Below are 16,476 nucleotides of genomic sequence, written 5' to 3'. Positions count from 1 at the left end.
GAAGAGAGCATATGTTAAAAAACAAGGTTAGCCCGGCCAGTGTGGCTCAGTGGTAGAGCATCGACCTATAAACCAGGAGGTCATAGTTCGATGCCCAGTCAGGGCATGTGCCTGAGCTGCAGGCTCAATCCTCAGTAGGGGGCCTGCAAGAGGCAGCCCAGCAATGATTCTCCCTCATCATGGATGTTTCTATCTCTCCCTCTCCGTTCCTCTCTGAAATCAATAAAAAAATATTTTTTTAAAAAAAAGAAACAAGCCGAAGCCTGTTTTGCTCAGTGGATAGAGCGTCGGCCTGCAGACTCAAGGGTCCCAGGTTCGATTCCGGTCAGGGGCATGTACCTTAGTTGCGGGCACATCCCCAGTGGGGGGTGTGCAAGAGGCAGCTGATCGATGTTTCTAATTCTCTATCCCTCTCTTCCTCTCTGTAAAAAATCAATAAAATATATTAAAAAAAAAAAGAAACAAGGCTAAAATCATGTGAAAAGGTGGCATACTAGATGTGAAAATCCAATGCATTTATGTATCTCTTAATCCTCTTACCAATTTTGGATGATTATAGAATTTAAATTTGTAGATTTCTCCCTAAATTGTACAATTTTAGGTCCCGGATTTGAACATATAAATTATTTTTGAAACTATTTCTAGCACTCAGATCAACACTTTAATGTCCTGACACATAGAGCTCATTATTTCTCAGGATCCCATCAATGCTATGGGAACATAACCTTTTTCAATGATTGTTGGGGCGATATAACTGATTTCCAGGTATCCCTTTTCTCATATAATAATAATGACCTATGATGTTCCTTGGCTCTTCCCTAAACACTTGGGCGACAATAATTGTCCTTTTATGTCCTGAAAAAGGTGGGAGATACAGAACGGAGATCAGGGAAGGGGGCTGTGAAGACAGCAGAAGCCTTGGTGTTGAGTGGTTGGCAGACTTCGCGATTGAACTTACACCTCTAGAGCAGCCACTTTTACCGTATTTTCCGGCGTATAAGACGACTGGGCGTATAGAAGATTTTCCTGGGTTAAAAAAAAAGTCATCTTATACGCCGGAAAATACGGTCATTTCCTGGATTATGGCCTCTGCTTTGAGAATCTGATGAACCTACGGGACCTCTCACTAGAAAAATGCACATGAGCATATACTCAAAAACTTTCCACACAACTTATTTTATTGACTTTTAAATCAATTCCCAACACAGATCATATAAAACCAGTCTTTGCAAGAATATCTGTATGTCTCATTTTTGGGTTTGTGCCAAAATCTGCTACACCCAGGAAGAAAATCCAAAGTATGCAATAAAACACAACCAACTTTAATTATTTTTGACAGGTGGGTCGCAAAGGCGTGATGACTGCTGGCTGTAGAGCCTCTGGCACCAAAGCACAGTCCCAGGAGAAAGCCCACCTTTTTCACATGATTCTCCGGGGAAAGCTGGGGAAAGCAGGTGTTAGCAGACTCAGGTGCCAACTGTAAGGGAAGAACAATGTCGACTGAATTTAACGAGGGTTTCCCAAAACCGTGACATTTTATACTAGTATATATATTTATAAAGGAAAGTCTATGGCTTCAGAAACTGGAAGATAAAATTTTAAATATTTGGGGTGGGGGGGGAGGAGAATCATACCAGGCCTACTATGCTCCCATTACTTAATTGTTCAAAATATATTATGTTCAGAGTGGAGTACATGCATCCTTCAGAGGCAGGGCGATCAAGCCAATGGGGTGGAAATACTAGATTACTCATCTATGTTATCTTAAATTTGAAATTTGAGCTTTACTGATATTCCATATGTGAGGCCGACCACACCACCCTCTCTTGGTCCTGCAGCCCCGAGGCGTTGGTGTGAAGTATGCGGGATGCCGCGCATTGGCTCCCTTGACCTCCAGTCACCTGTGGGCAATGTGAAAAGCACGTTGTTGGTTGTCTGGGGGTCAAGCATAGGTGTCGAAACACAAGATCTCTGCGCAGCGTCATTCCAATGCCCACTCTCCAGCTTCCGGGGTGACGAGAACTGTGTGGCAGGGGCAGCGGCCGCAGGGGGTCCTGGATGGGACTTCCTAACCCTGGGCTGCAGCTACGGCTCCGGCCGGCCGGCAGCTTCCAGGGCTTCTGGGGGCACGGGCCGCAGGTGCCAGCTCCCCTGGTGGGGACCTCTGTACCGCACCCTAAAACCTGCTGCCGGGCCCTGTACCAATTATAATGCTCTGTATTCAGCTTCTACCTTACAATACTCGGAAGAGTTCCTCTTTGTGACACTGAATACACAAACACAGTACCGCCTAAAGCAGTGGTCGGCAAACTCATTAGTCAGCAGAGCCAAATTATCAACAGTTCAACGATTGACATTTCTTTTGAGAGCCAAATTTTTTGAACTTAAACTTCTAACGCCACGTCTTCAAAACAGACTCGCCCAGGCCGTGGTATTTTGTGGAAGAGCCACAGTCCAGGGGCCAAAGAACCGCATGTGGCTCGCGAGCCGCGGTTTGCCGACCGCGGTCCTAAAGGAAAGGGGGCAGTTTCACACCCTGGCGGGGCCACTGGTGATGCCCTCCCTCCCTTGTTAGTTCGCGCTCCGCACATGGCAACATCCTGCCGCTTACATGGACCCGAGTAAGTATATTGGCAGATCTCATTAGAATTATTATCACCCACTCATGAATTTTTAAAAGATTTTTACCCCCAAAAAAAGGCCTATTAAACAATATATTAAACATGGTATTAGTGAAGCAAAATAAAAGCAAGCAATAAGAAAATGGCAGAACTGGCAACTGCCTGTTACCAATACTAGGGCTTTATCAAAAATTGTAAGGTAAGCAAGTGGTTATCCTGTAAAACGTAAAATTATACAACTTTTAGGAAAAAATCTTTGAGACCTAGGACTAGGTGGAGAGTCCACAGACATGACACCAAAAGAGGAATTCATCCAAGAAAAAAAATTATTAAATGTGGTGCGTGAAAATTTGAAACTTTTTTTGCTCTATAAAAGACCCGGTTTACAAGGATGAAAAGACAAGCCACAGATGGGGAAAAAAAATTTTTGCCAACCATCTATCAGACAAGGACTTTTATCTAGAATATGTAAAGAACTCTCAAAACTCAACTATGAAAAACAACCCAATTTGCTCAGTAGACAATAAATTTGCCCATTAAGAAAAAGCAAATTAAAAACGCAATGAGATATCACTACACAACTATTTGAATGACTAAAATTTTTAAAATAGTGAAAATATCAAATTCTGGCAAACATATGGAGAAACTGGATCTTTCATACATTGCCAGTGGGAATATACAGCCACTCTGGAAAATAGTCTGGCAGCTACTTATAAAACTAAACATGCTTACAATACAACCCAGCAATTGCACTCTTGGAAATTTATCCGAGAGAAAGGAAAACTTTTGTTCACAAAAATCTATATGACTTTATTCATAATAGCCCCAAACTGGAAACTCATATGTTCTTCAACAGGTGAATAGTTAAACTGTGTACTGTGGTACATCCATATAATGAGTAGTATTAAAAAGTATTCATTTCAGCAATAAAAACAAATGAACTACTGATACATATGACAACTTAGATGGTTTTCTAGGGCATGTACTGAGTGATTCAAAAGTTTACATTCAGGATGATTGTACATATTTATGTAACATTCTCAAAATGATACAATTACAGAGATGAAAAGAAATTAGTGGTTGCCAGGAAATAGGGATGAGGAGGGTGGGAAAGGAGGTGACCTTGAGCTGCACAAGGATGTTTCTTGGCAGTGGTAGAACAGTACTATATCTTGATTGTGGTAGTGGTTAAATGAATCCACACATGAAATGTTATCAAATTGCATAGAAATTTAATGCACTCATTCATGTGCACACACGAATGAGTGCATTAAAAACCATGAAATCTGAATATGGCTACTGACTAGTATTGTACCAATGTCAGTCTCCTGGTTTAATGTTCCGTTATGTTAAATGTTACGTTATGTAAGGTATTAAAACTAGGGGGTGCTCAAAAAAATTAAGATACCTAGGAATAAACTTAACTAAGGAGGTAAAAGACCTGTACTCAGAAAACTACAGGACACTGAAAAAAGAAATAGAGGAAGACATAAACAGATGGAAGAACATACCGTGTTCATGGATTGGTAGAATCAACATCATTAAAATGTCCATACTACCCAAAGCAATCTATAGGTTTAATGCACTCCCCATTAAAATATCAACGGCACATTTCACAGACCTAGAACGAACTCTCCAAAAATTCATCTGGAATAAAAAAAGACCCCGAATAGCTGCAGCAATCCTCAGAAAGAACGAAGTAGGAGGGATCTCAATACCAGATATCAAGCTGTATTACAAAGCCACGGTTCTCAAAACTGCTTGGTACTGGCACAAGAACACACATATAGATCCATGGAATAGAATAGAGAACCCAGATATCGACCCAAACCACTATGCTCAATTAATATTTGACAAAGGAGGCATGAATATACAATGGAGTCAAGACAGTCTCTTCAATAAATGGTGTTGGGAAAATTGGACAGATACATGCAAAAAAATGAAACTAAACCACCAACTTACACCATACACAAAAATAAACTCAAAATGGATAAAGGACTTAAACATAAGACGGGAAACCATAAAAATACTAGAGGAATCCACAGGCAGCAAAATCTCAGAATATGCCGAAGCAATTTCTTCACCGATGCAGCTCCTAGGGCAATGGGAACTAAAGAGAAAATAAACAAATGGGACTACATCAAAATAAAAAGCTTTTGCACAGCAAAAGAAACTATCAACAAAACAACAAGAAAGCCACTGCATGGGAGAACCTATTTGCCAATGTTATCACCGATAAGGGTTTAATCTCCAACATCTACAGGGAAATCATACAACATAACAAAAGGAAGATAAACAATCCAAAAAAAAAAAAAAATGGGCAACGGACCTAAATAGATTCTTTTCAAAAGAAGACAGAAGGAAGGCCAAGAGACATATGAAAACATGCTCAAAGTCACTAATCATTTGAGGAATGCAAATCAAAACAACAATGCGGTACCATCTCACACCTGTCAGAATGGCTATCATCAACAAATCAACAAACGACAAGTGCTGTCGAGGATGCGGAGAAAAAGGAACCCTCTTGCACTGCTGGTGGGAATGCAGACTGGTGCAGCCACTGTGGAGAACAGTATGGAGTTTCCTCAAAAAACTAAAAATGGAACTCCCATTTGACCTAGTGATCCCACTTCTAGGAATATATCCCAAGAAACTGGAAACATCAATCAGAAAGGATATATGCATCCCTATGTTCATAGCAGCACAATTCACCATGGCTAAGATTTGGAAACAGCCTAAGTGCCCATCAATAGATGAGTGGATTACAAAACTTTGGTACATCTACACAATGGAATACTACGCTACAGTTAAAAAAAAGAAGGAATTCTTACCATTTGCAACAGCATGGATGGAAATGGAGAGCATCATGCTAAGAGAAATAAGCCAGTCAGAGAAAGATAAATATCACATGATCTCACTCATTTGTGGAATATAATGAACAACATAAACTGATAAACAAAAACAGATCCAGAGACAGAGAAGCATCAATCAGACAGTCAAACCTCAGAGGGAAGGTAGGGGAGGGCGGGGGTAAGGGGGAGAGATCAACCAAAGGAATTGTATGCATGCATATAAGCCTAACCAATGGACACAGACAACAGGGGGGTGAGGACATGAGTGGAGGGGTGGGGGGGGGCAATGGGGCGATAAGGACACATATGTAATACCTTAATCAAAAAGAAAAAAAAACTGCCAAAAAAAAAAAAATACTAGGGGGTGCTGAATGAAGGTTACACAGGACTCCCTGTACTATTTTTGCAATTTCCCACGAGTCTATAATTATTTCAAAGTAAAAAGTTATTTAAGCAATGACATTCAATCATACTTGTTTTAAAAATGACTAATATTTTAAGTGGAATCAAAAGCATGGAAATAATGCATTCTAAAATGTTTTTCATCTTTATCTCATTTTTGTTCGTTTCTTCTTATGAACATAATATGTAGTATATAGTTTACAACAAACTTACACATATTAGAAATGCAGACACAATTTTTATACTTCTGGGTATAACATAAAATTTCTGTTATAGAGGCTACAAAAGTCTAAGATTCTATCTATCCCTTAAACTTTTTACTTGGGTAAGTATATGCTAGAACAGGAAAAACACTGGACTATGAATAAAAAAAAACAACTCAATTCTGTCCACAGTTCAAACAAGTCACAATCTCATTTCTTAGCTACAAAATGTAAAAGCTGCAGCATATTATTCCCAACATGACTCTGAATTCCAACAGGAAAAGGTGAAACAACCATAAAGAAATCTACGACTAAAACCCTAACCAGTATTTACTGAAAGTATAGTAAGTACTGCCAGGAATATTAAATATAAGACATGTCTAAGTTGTCATCAACACAAACATAAAAAAGGGCATCTATGAAGATAACTCTACCTCAAAGAAAATAAATTAATTGCCAAAAGACCCAGTTTAAATATAAATGTCTAGATAACGGCCCATGTGGCATTTTACATGCATCCTCATAGTTCTTTAAGGCCTCTAGTTTCTGTTACATTAGGTTCTATTAGTTATATTAGGTTCTATTTTACAGCAAGTATCCTGGTGTACAAACTTGGGGTTGTGATGGGTCTTCCAAAAAGTGAGAATATCAAGGCATGCGAAAAAGAATTATTCTCCATCCACTTGAGTTAGACTTAAGACTAAATTAAGAGGACCATTATTTGGGAAATTAGACATCTACACCACCCTGTACAGCACCTTCTGCTGTCCAGAATATCACTTATCAGAAACACAGTTCCAAAACCAGGAAAGGGGCAAGAGTCCTCTAAGCAGTACAAACCCACATAACAAGGTGCTAGCTCTATTGCTCCCCACACAGAGCCTTCTGTCATTTTTACCCACCATTCAGCAAGTGTGGTCATGGGTGCTGGTCTCACAGCTCACTAAAAATGTTAAATTAGAAAGGCAAGGAAACTTCTACAGACAGGTGCGATGACAGCAAACAAAGAGATACAGCTGCCCGGCTGGCATGGCTCAGTGGTTGAGCATGGACCTATGAACCCAGGAGGTCACAGTTCGATTGCCGGTCAGGGCACAGGCCCCGGGTTGCGGGCTCGATCCCCAGTAGGGGACCTGCAGGAAGCAGCCAATCAATGATGATTCTCTCTCATCATTGATGTTTCTATCTCTCTATTCCTCCCTCCCCTCTTCTCTGAAATAAATTAAAAAGTTTATTTTTTTTAAAAAAGAGATACAGCCGACACCGGTTTGGCTCAGTGGATAGAGCGTCGGTCTGTGGACTGGAAGGTCCCAGGTTCGATTCCGGTCGAGGGCATGTACATTGGTTGCGGGCACATCCCCTGGTGGGGGGTGTGCAGGAGGCAGCTGGTCGATGTCTCTCTCTCGTCGATGTTTCTGGCTCTCTGTCCCTCTCCCTTCCTCTCTGTGAAAAATCAATAAAATATATTTTAAAAAAAATAAAAAAAGAGATACAGCTAACAGTAAAGGAATAAGTAAGGCAACCCTAAAACCAGACATAATTTAGAAAGAAATGGTTTCACCAACAAATGGTGGTCTGTATATTGCTGATTGAGGAGACTAATATCTGGAGGTTCTTCTGCAAAGGCACATAAATCGAACCACCAACGCTATTTTTTTTTACCAGTATAATAGAGAGCATAATCCATCTTAAATTTTTTAATGAAGAACAAAACGGAAAGTGCATTTAAATTACCTTTCCATCATTCTTCGATACTGAACTAAATTATATCACATCTGAATATTAGCATGAAATAGGGACATACCAAAAATAATAGAGAGAGAGAAACATCGACCGGCTGCCTCCTACACATCCCCTACCAGGGGATCAAGCCAGCTATCGGGTCATGTGCCCTGACCAGGAATGAACCCGCAACCCCTCGATGCATGAGAAAATGTCCAACCAACTGAACCACAGAGGCCAGGGCTACACGCAAATATTTTATGACCTAAAAAATGATGCTGCATTGCAATCATTAAAAAAACTGATATCCCTTTCTCAAGTCCCTGACACCCTTAAAAAAACACACTTTAACCTCTCTGATGTATGGATGCTCTGAAATAGAGATGGGTCTTCCAATTGCTGTCACCCAACAGCAGATGTAGTGGGTGAAAAGCCATACGTTCACAGCTCCTGGAGAGATGGAGAAAGCAGTGGCTCAGGTTTGATCGAAAATGGCCATTCAAAATAATCTTAGAAAGACAAAGAAATGATCAGAAGCCTGTAAAATTATCAACGGAGAGAATTACAGGAAATTCTCAAAAATAAACTGTATCATTTTACCTTAAAAGACAGTACATATAAGTACATATTCACATCATTTAGTAAGCACTCAATACATTTAGCTACTCTTATTATTACAAGATGAAGAATTAGAGGACTAGTGCAGCTGATGAAAATATCTATGGTCATAGTGATCAGGCAATCAATAAGCACTTACGTGCCTACGAGGTCACCTGCATTGTGCAAGGGCACATGAAAGTTCATCATGATCAACGCAGGAAGCATGATTTTTGACCAAATAAATGGTGAGTTGCACAACACAACCTTTTGAATCAATAAGTAAACAGCACATTGTATTCAGCAATGATTAGAACTTACTAAGTACTTTCCACTTCTTTTAAAGCACTGTCCTTTATTTAAGTCCAGTATGCAGAACTCGATACATAAACTGTTTACTTGAAGAGACTCACCAAATGATTAAATGAATATAAAGAAGTGTCACCAAAATGAGCCTTATGATATTCATGGGGGCACGGGGGGTGGGATCTCTTTTCCCATTACTCTCCAGGCTTAGGTAGAATAAGGGTTTAGATAAATTCCCTTTTAAAGAAAATCTTTTTATAGTTGGAGCTACACACATCATGATAGACCCTCTCCACTCCTAAGGTTAATACACATTGAGAGGGACCAATTTCTACAGGAAGGCACATTAAAATACAATTTTCCATGTACATAAAATGTCCAGAACAGGCAAATGTATAGAGATGGAATATAGATTAATGCTTGCCTAGGGCTAGGGAGGGAGGATGGGAATGTGATGGAGTGATGAAAAAAATTCTAAAACTGTTTGTGGTGGTGGTGCACAATTCTGAAATATACTAAAAACCACTGAATACTGTACACTTTAAACAGGTGAGTTGTATGGTATATAAATTATCTCTCAATAAAGCTGTTGTTTTAAAACTCTGACTCTTTACAAAACTTGATAAATTCATTAACGGGAGCATTATGGTCAAACTCCATAGGACGCACCGTCTGTTAGTCTTCCTGGCCTCGCTGAGCCCATCACTAACAGTCATACCAGGTCCCTCACTTGACAATCCAGTCGCTTACCACAAATACACTGATCAAGCCACAAGCATGGGGGGAGGTGGGGGCGTCCATTTTGTAAAAGTTAAAAATACTTCACACGGTATTTTAATACAAGTGGTTTTTCAAAGTGATTATTATTATAACATTATTGATAAAGGCATCTATTTATTATAGTATTTTGAATTTAAAAGAATGTGTTAATACTCTATTGGCGAAATGTGAATTATTTGCTACAAGACAAATGTAGTCTCCTAACGGCATCTTTGAAATGAATGATCCCTGAAGGGTACATGGAAAGACACATCAATGTTTGTAGATTTCCAGAAATATTTTGCCACATCATGGGAATAGCAGAATTAAAAAAGAAATAAATCTAGTGCTCATACATTTAATGCAACAGGCTCCATGGACCCCAATCCACCTCCTCGGGAAGACCAGGTTTGTTTGCTAGGATATTTTGGAAGAAGCTACATAGAACAATAAACAAGACTGAATAACAAACTCACCTAAGCTGGCACTTGGCTTTCCCTGCCTGGAGTCCACATGTACATTATGTCTATTTAAGGATCCTAGTCAGAGGAGCTCATAACTTGTGGTGGAGACAGACTTAACCTCATCTTCAACGTCTAGCTCGACGCCTGGCAGGGTGCACAAAGTAGGTGCAATTCTCTATAAAGATGTGCTGAATGAATGGAGATTTTATCAGCTAATTAGGCCACCTGGTTGTGCTTGCAGCTGGGATTTCCATTTAGGAACCTTTGGGAAACCCTTTTTTTCCCTCTGGGCCAGCCTTACGAAGCACTTAAACAATAGAATCTTATCACCTAGTTCATCAGCCTAAACTGTAGCTCCCTTTTTATGAGCAACTTCCTGGTAGAGTAAAGCCCTCTGTACCTTCCTTCTGTGGCTACCAGGAGAAGGGCCTGTTGCAGTTTCAAAATAAGTGTAATGTTCTCTAGAGATGAGAAAAATCAAGGAATGAGAAGAGAATATGCTTGGAGCATATACTCCAAATGTATTTTAGCGTAAAGGCAGATACTATTCAGGGACACAGGTTTTGATCAATTTTTGAAATGATTATGAGGTCTATTTTGGAATACAAACATACTGGTGGCAGCCTTATCACTCAAGAAAAGGTAAAAAGAAAAAAAATTACTGAGCCTGAAAAAGTTAATAATAAATAAGAGTATAAAAATTGATTACCTTTTTCCATTCCCAGTAAATACAACTTACTAATTAAAATTGTCAAATATGATAGTGTAAGGCAGTCCTATCTAAAGGTAATAAAAAAGGGGGGGAGGGGAAAATAAAGAATAAACACCAAAACATTACCAATAGTTATGTGATAAGGGCAGTGTTACAGGAGTACTTTTAATTTATAAATAATACATTTCTTTCATACTAATATTTTTCAATGATCATGTGACACTTTGGTGGTAAGAAAAATTAAGATCTTTTCCCCTCTAAACAAACATACATTCACCACCACCCCCAAGTATAATTTTTTTTAACTTCTATACAGCTTACGGTTTTTATAGAATACTAGTGGTCTAATAAAACTGCTCAAGTACTTTAGGCAGCAGTAAGAAGGTAGGGTGGGAAGGGAGGGCCTCTAACTTTTGTAAATGGTCTTCACCAAAGTCCAAAACCTAAGGAAGCAATACCCACATAACCATACTATAGGTCAGAGTGTGGCTTGTGCTGTAAAAGGGTTTTACAGGAGCAAGAGGAAAGAGCAGTCACTTATGATTAGGAGAACGGACGTAAAGCTTGCAGACAAGGTGACATTTCAGCTGGGATGATCCCTCTGGTGAGGTAACAATAGTTGAAATACAGAGCACATGCTCTGCCCCCCTAATATATTATAGATAAAAATAGTTCAGGTAGAGAACATACACCCAGCCAACCCCCAAACATACTTCATTTTTAAATTTATTTAAAAATATATAAAATCTATCTCACATGTAGGATCTAAAAAGCACACACAAAATAAAGGAGTAAACAAAACAAACAAAAACAGACCCACAGATGTAGAAAACAAGCTGATGGTCACCAAAGGGGAGAGGGTGGAGGGGAGGGTGCGAGGATGAGAATATCTGTTATACAGAGCAATGAACACTTTCCAACCTCACCTAGGTTTCTTCTGTTGTTCCACTATTCCTTTACCATCTTGGCATCAATCCTGTGTCGATGTTACTCTGCACTTGTCACTGCACTGAGATACAGTCTTTTTCTTATGGATGTTAATCTTGCAACTTCCCATTAAACTGTGTACCTTTGAGAGTAATGACTGCCATCCATTTCTACCTTATCTTCCCATAATGCTTCTTAAATAAATGGGTACTCAACAGATGTTGACAGATTAAACCTAGTTCTAATAATTGTGACAATGAGCTATCACTGTCACAAAAGATGTCTGTGGAACAGATATCATAACCATAAACAATTAAATCACATATTTGTACAGAGAACAAAGACGTGAATATAGTTTCCCACAGTCACTGGACCAATTGTACAGGTGTTTATTAAAAAATAAAAATAAGTACTTCACGCAGCCTGTATAGAACATCATCTTTTTCTGTCACAAAGACGTAAGACAACTCATTTACTGGGTACTAGAAAGGCACTATTTGACACAGTGAATGTGCACAGAAATGGAAGGCAGTCCTAGTTCCCAAGGATCTCAAGAGAGTTCACAACTCGAGAAATGCCTTGGTAATGTCTATACATAAGACAATGTGTTTTTTTAAAATGTGAAAAGCTCACAAGAAAAATGTTTTCCAGGAAACACAATCTAGATATTTCAAAGATAATTATTTCTGAATGTTTTCTTTGTATGTGCTTTTTTAAAAGTTCAGAAATTCTCTCCTGTACTATTTTAAATAAATTGGTAAGTAAACCAAGATAGAAATTTGGGAACGTGTTTTAATTTTCTACTTTCTACCATGAAATGGGGAAAAGGATGATTATGCCTGCAAGCTTGCCTGCCATCCTTAGCACAGAAGAGGATTAAGAGGGGTGGGGGCTGGAGGTGGTTATTAGATGTAACAATACCAGTTACTATCAGGATTACTACCGCATAGGGGATATAGTCAATAATACTGCCGCCGGGTGGTGTGGCTGAGCGTGGACCCGTGCACCAAGAGGTCAACCGGTCGGATTCCTGGTCAGTACACATGCCCAGGGTTTCGGGATCCATCCCCAGTAGGGGGCGTGCAGGAGGCAGCCGGCAGCCGAAGTTGAGTGTTGATTGATGTTGATTCTCATGATGTTTCTATCTCTCTCTCTCTTCCTCTCTCCCAAGTCGAGTTTCTCCTTTGTTACTGCTGAGTCTGTTAACTTATCATGTTTCATATCACTCAGAAAGTTACTAAATAGTGCGTTAATCAACACTTTGGAAAGTTGTTAGTATTGCTTTAAAAAAAATTACAACACTGGGTCAGGTGTTCCGACAAAATTCACTCTTCTACATATGTAATTTTACAAAAAGCACTCAGAATGGAAGAAAAGACTGGATGGAATGTTATTTTTTTAAGTAGCAAAAGAAAAGACTACAGAATAACATACCCACAACTACTTTGCTACATTGTTTATAGGATTGTAACTTGCACATGCAAGTTACTCTACTAAGTATGTACAAGAAACTGTCAAAAATGAATGCTTATGAAAACATTCCTTTTCTAAATAAGGTCTCTAACAAGGAATGTGCTGTTTCTAAATATGACTTCTTTAGCAAGTATCGACAGGTACAGCATAGCACTAATGCTCAAGATGAAAAAACCTTTTATACTTGTTTTACTAATAGTAAAAGTTGCTGTTACGAATAACGCCTATGAGTTCAGTAGTAGAAATTAACTTTACCTTTTACAAGAAGAAAAAGAAATTAACAACAGAAGATATCTGCTAGGCAGAGCTGCATTTTAGAAAACTATTTCTATCAAAAGTCTATGTTCTCCTAATCTCATAGACTCTAGCAACCTGGTTTTCTGTTTTCTTTTTTCCTTTTCCTTCTAAAAGAACCTCAAGTAAGTTGGGGTAATACTTTCCACAGTTCAAAGGTTAAGGCAAGTTTGACTCTACAGGGAACTCTTGACCTCTCCATCACCTCTCCCCCCCCTTTTTTTTCCCCCCCAAGTTATCTTGATCTGAGAGAGTTTAATGCTCCCGTATAATTGCAAATGCACAAGAGAAAAGATTATAAGTGCCGAGGAGTGAAACTGGGATGGGAAGGAGACCGACAGCAATCAAGAACCATTTTTCCCTAGAAATCAGCCTCTCCAGGACGCAGGAAACCAGCTTACGCCCAAAGAACCTGCCGCCCAGAAGCCACAACTCCCATCAATCCGCAAAGAAAAGTTGCAAGAAGAGCTCAGTGCCCAGGCAGCCGGCGAAGGTGCGGACTCGGGGCAGCCAAGACACCCAGCAGGCCCGAGCCGCCCTCGGGCGGTGTCTGCGGCGTCGATTGGGCCACTCCAGCTCCGGAAAGCTCTGGGTCTGGGGGTGCACAGCAGACCCGTAGCGACGCGGGCACGGCGCCCGCATCCGCACCCCTCCCAACTACCGCCAGCAGTGGGCGGAGAGACCAAAGGAAAAGAGGGACAATGCTGGGCCGGGCAGGCTATTCCGCGCGCTCCACCGGTCTCCAGCACCCCTTCCGCCCGGGGCTGCCAGCGGCCGCACCAAGTTTGCTCCTCGGTCCACCCTCCACGGCCAGGGCAGCGGAACAGTGGCCGCCGACCTCCCTCCGCCTCGCCACCACCGCCTTCCTCCCTGCCCCGCGGCTCCCGGAGTCCAAGAGGAGGCGGCGCGCGCTGGGGGAGGCGGGCGCGCGAAGGGAAGGGGGCGCGCACGGAGGGAGCCGGGCGCGCGGCGCTCCCCGAGGACCCGGCGGGTTTTCGGTTGAGGCGGGGGCTGAGCTGAGTGTCCGTTATGAGTCCCGGCTCCGGAGGAGCAGCTTGCCAGCCATCCTGGCCCGCCTCTCCCTCGGCTTCCATCGGACAGCCGGGCGAGGGCCGGCGACCTCGTCTCCCGCCAGGGCTGGGGCCGCCGGTCGGCGGGCACCTCGGCGCCTGCCCCTGGCGCTGGAAGAGAAAGTGAAATGAAGCGCCTTTCCCCCAAGCAACACCTACCCGTCCCCAGTCCAGGTGCAGCTGCCTCCGCAAGCGCCGCTGGTCCCCGCCCTCGGGCCCCAGGCTCCGTTCTCTTGACAATGGCGCGTCCCCTTTAAGGAATAATCCGATCGGGACCGATCCGTGGTTAAACCTCCCTCCGCTTCTGATTTTAACCGGATTGCTCTCTCTCCCCCGAGCCCGACGGGCGCTCGCCTGTGCTGCGAGCTCTTACCACCCCTTCCCCGCCCCGCCCACTCCCTCACCTTGCTGATTGGCGAAAAACACTACAACAGGAACAGCAATTTTCGCACTCCACTGGCCAGCCCAGCCGCCGCTCAGAGCTACCCCCACCCCACCCCGCCCCTTCCCCCGGGTTGGTCCTGCCTCTAATCACTCTCTGTCTTCTACGCTATCGTTGCTTTGGAGAACTGGCAGTCAAGGCTCACCCTCCCGCCTCCGGAAAGCGAACTTTATTTTTATTGGTAAAAAGACATCTTCCTGTGCACCTGATTGGGCAAAGAAGGAGTTAGTCTGCACGCCCCTTATCCATGATCGCTCTCCCTTTACGGGTTCGAGAGATAACAGCCTCAAAGTCCTCCCCACTTTGCCTTTTCCTAAGCGCCTTTCCCTTTAAATGTTGATAGGGACAAAAATCACAACCTGTATTGGAGAAAGCCGGAAAAGGAGAAGAGCAAAAAATTCAAAATCTTCTCCAGATGAGGAACATTTCCCGAGCTGGAATCTCATCCAGTGAATGGAGTGGTTACCATGAACTAGAATACCTGAAACTCTAGTGCTAACTCCTCCTGAGATTTACTGAACAAGTTTTCACTCACCATCCACCCCGCTCCTACCGTGGATTCCATTGCATTTCCCAACCCCGAAGAGCTTTGATTAAGCTATCTGCAAACCTGGAGGGGTCCTTGTCTCGCATTCATTCATTTAAAATATTTACATACTGTCTTTTAAAAGTTCCGTTGAATTCACGTCCTTTGTGTTTTCTTAACGTTTTCCACGAGAGTTAAGCTACTCTTCTGAAAAGACTGAGTAGGTGGTCCCCTCACGCCAACTTCAAGTTGACGTGTCAGTCCCCCTTGCTACAACTGTAGCAGAGGGAGCCCAGGCTAAGCCCAAGCGGGCACGAGAAGGCTACTCCTTGAGGGGAAGAGGGGTCCTGGCCCTGGAAGAGTCCCCCTGCAGCAAAACCTCACGCCTGGAAAGAGAGGTTCTGCAGCCTGGAGGGATCTGCCCTGGAGAGATCATCCCTGAAGGGATGTCCCCACTTTCCCGCTGGAGCTGTAAGAACCGGAAGGGTTGTGACCACTAAAAATTGGGTATGGTCAAGTGCGTTGGATACCCATCGAAGAATGTTAGGAGAAAGCGTTTAAATTTTCCAATTAAGTTTGACACTTAGGAGCTCAGAATATTTCAGTGCATTTGCAATGATAGCTCCGCGGAACCCAGGGGTGCCAAGGAAGTGGCAGTGCTCAGTGGTGCCCTAGAAGGGGGGTTAGTGACAGAAAGGGACATAAACATCCGTAGTCGATAGGACTTTTCCGTGAGTGCAGGTGAAAAATCTCCTGGGGATACCTACTAATATCAAAGAGTAAGAAAAGGGAAACATTGTAGGTGGTGAGGGCAAGAGACAGGGAAACATCTGGATTATCTATACATATAAAAGGCTAATATGCTAAGTGTCTGACCATCCAATCGGTCGCTATGATGCACACTGACCAGCAGGGGGTAGACCCTCCACACCAGAGCTGCCTAGCTGCAGTGACTTGGCAGTGGCAGTTCTCAGGTGACAGACGCACCCGAAACCAGCGAGGAGGGAGCCCAATTCCTCGTGGGACCACACGATTCCACCATGGGTTATGTTGTTGCTGGGGCACTGTGGGCCCCGAATCTGGTTTACTGCATACTTGCTTTGCGT

At 42.3% G+C, this 16,476-nt stretch overlaps 1 protein-coding gene across 4 annotated transcripts in view; it reads right to left on the bottom strand.

Moving 5' to 3' along the window:
* The window catches only part of FRYL (FRY like transcription coactivator), a 245,723-nt gene extending 230,959 nt beyond the window's left edge, over nt 1-14,764 (bottom strand). For 3 of the 4 annotated variants that reach the window (XM_079771144.1, XM_079771135.1, XM_079771136.1), the window contains exon 1: nt 14,562-14,764. The gene's annotated coding sequence lies outside the window, so the exon portion shown is untranslated. The remainder of the gene's footprint in view (nt 1-14,561) is intronic. The other variant, XM_079771138.1, reaches the window with a different exon arrangement.
* Nucleotides 14,765-16,476: the final 1,712 nt, after the last annotated feature.

The sequence above is a fragment of the Cnephaeus nilssonii genome (assembly GCF_951640355.1).
Source record: "Cnephaeus nilssonii genome assembly, chromosome: 1".
Classification (NCBI taxonomy): domain Eukaryota; kingdom Metazoa; phylum Chordata; class Mammalia; order Chiroptera; family Vespertilionidae; genus Cnephaeus; species Cnephaeus nilssonii.
This window is presented reverse-complemented; position numbering and strand designations above follow the sequence as displayed.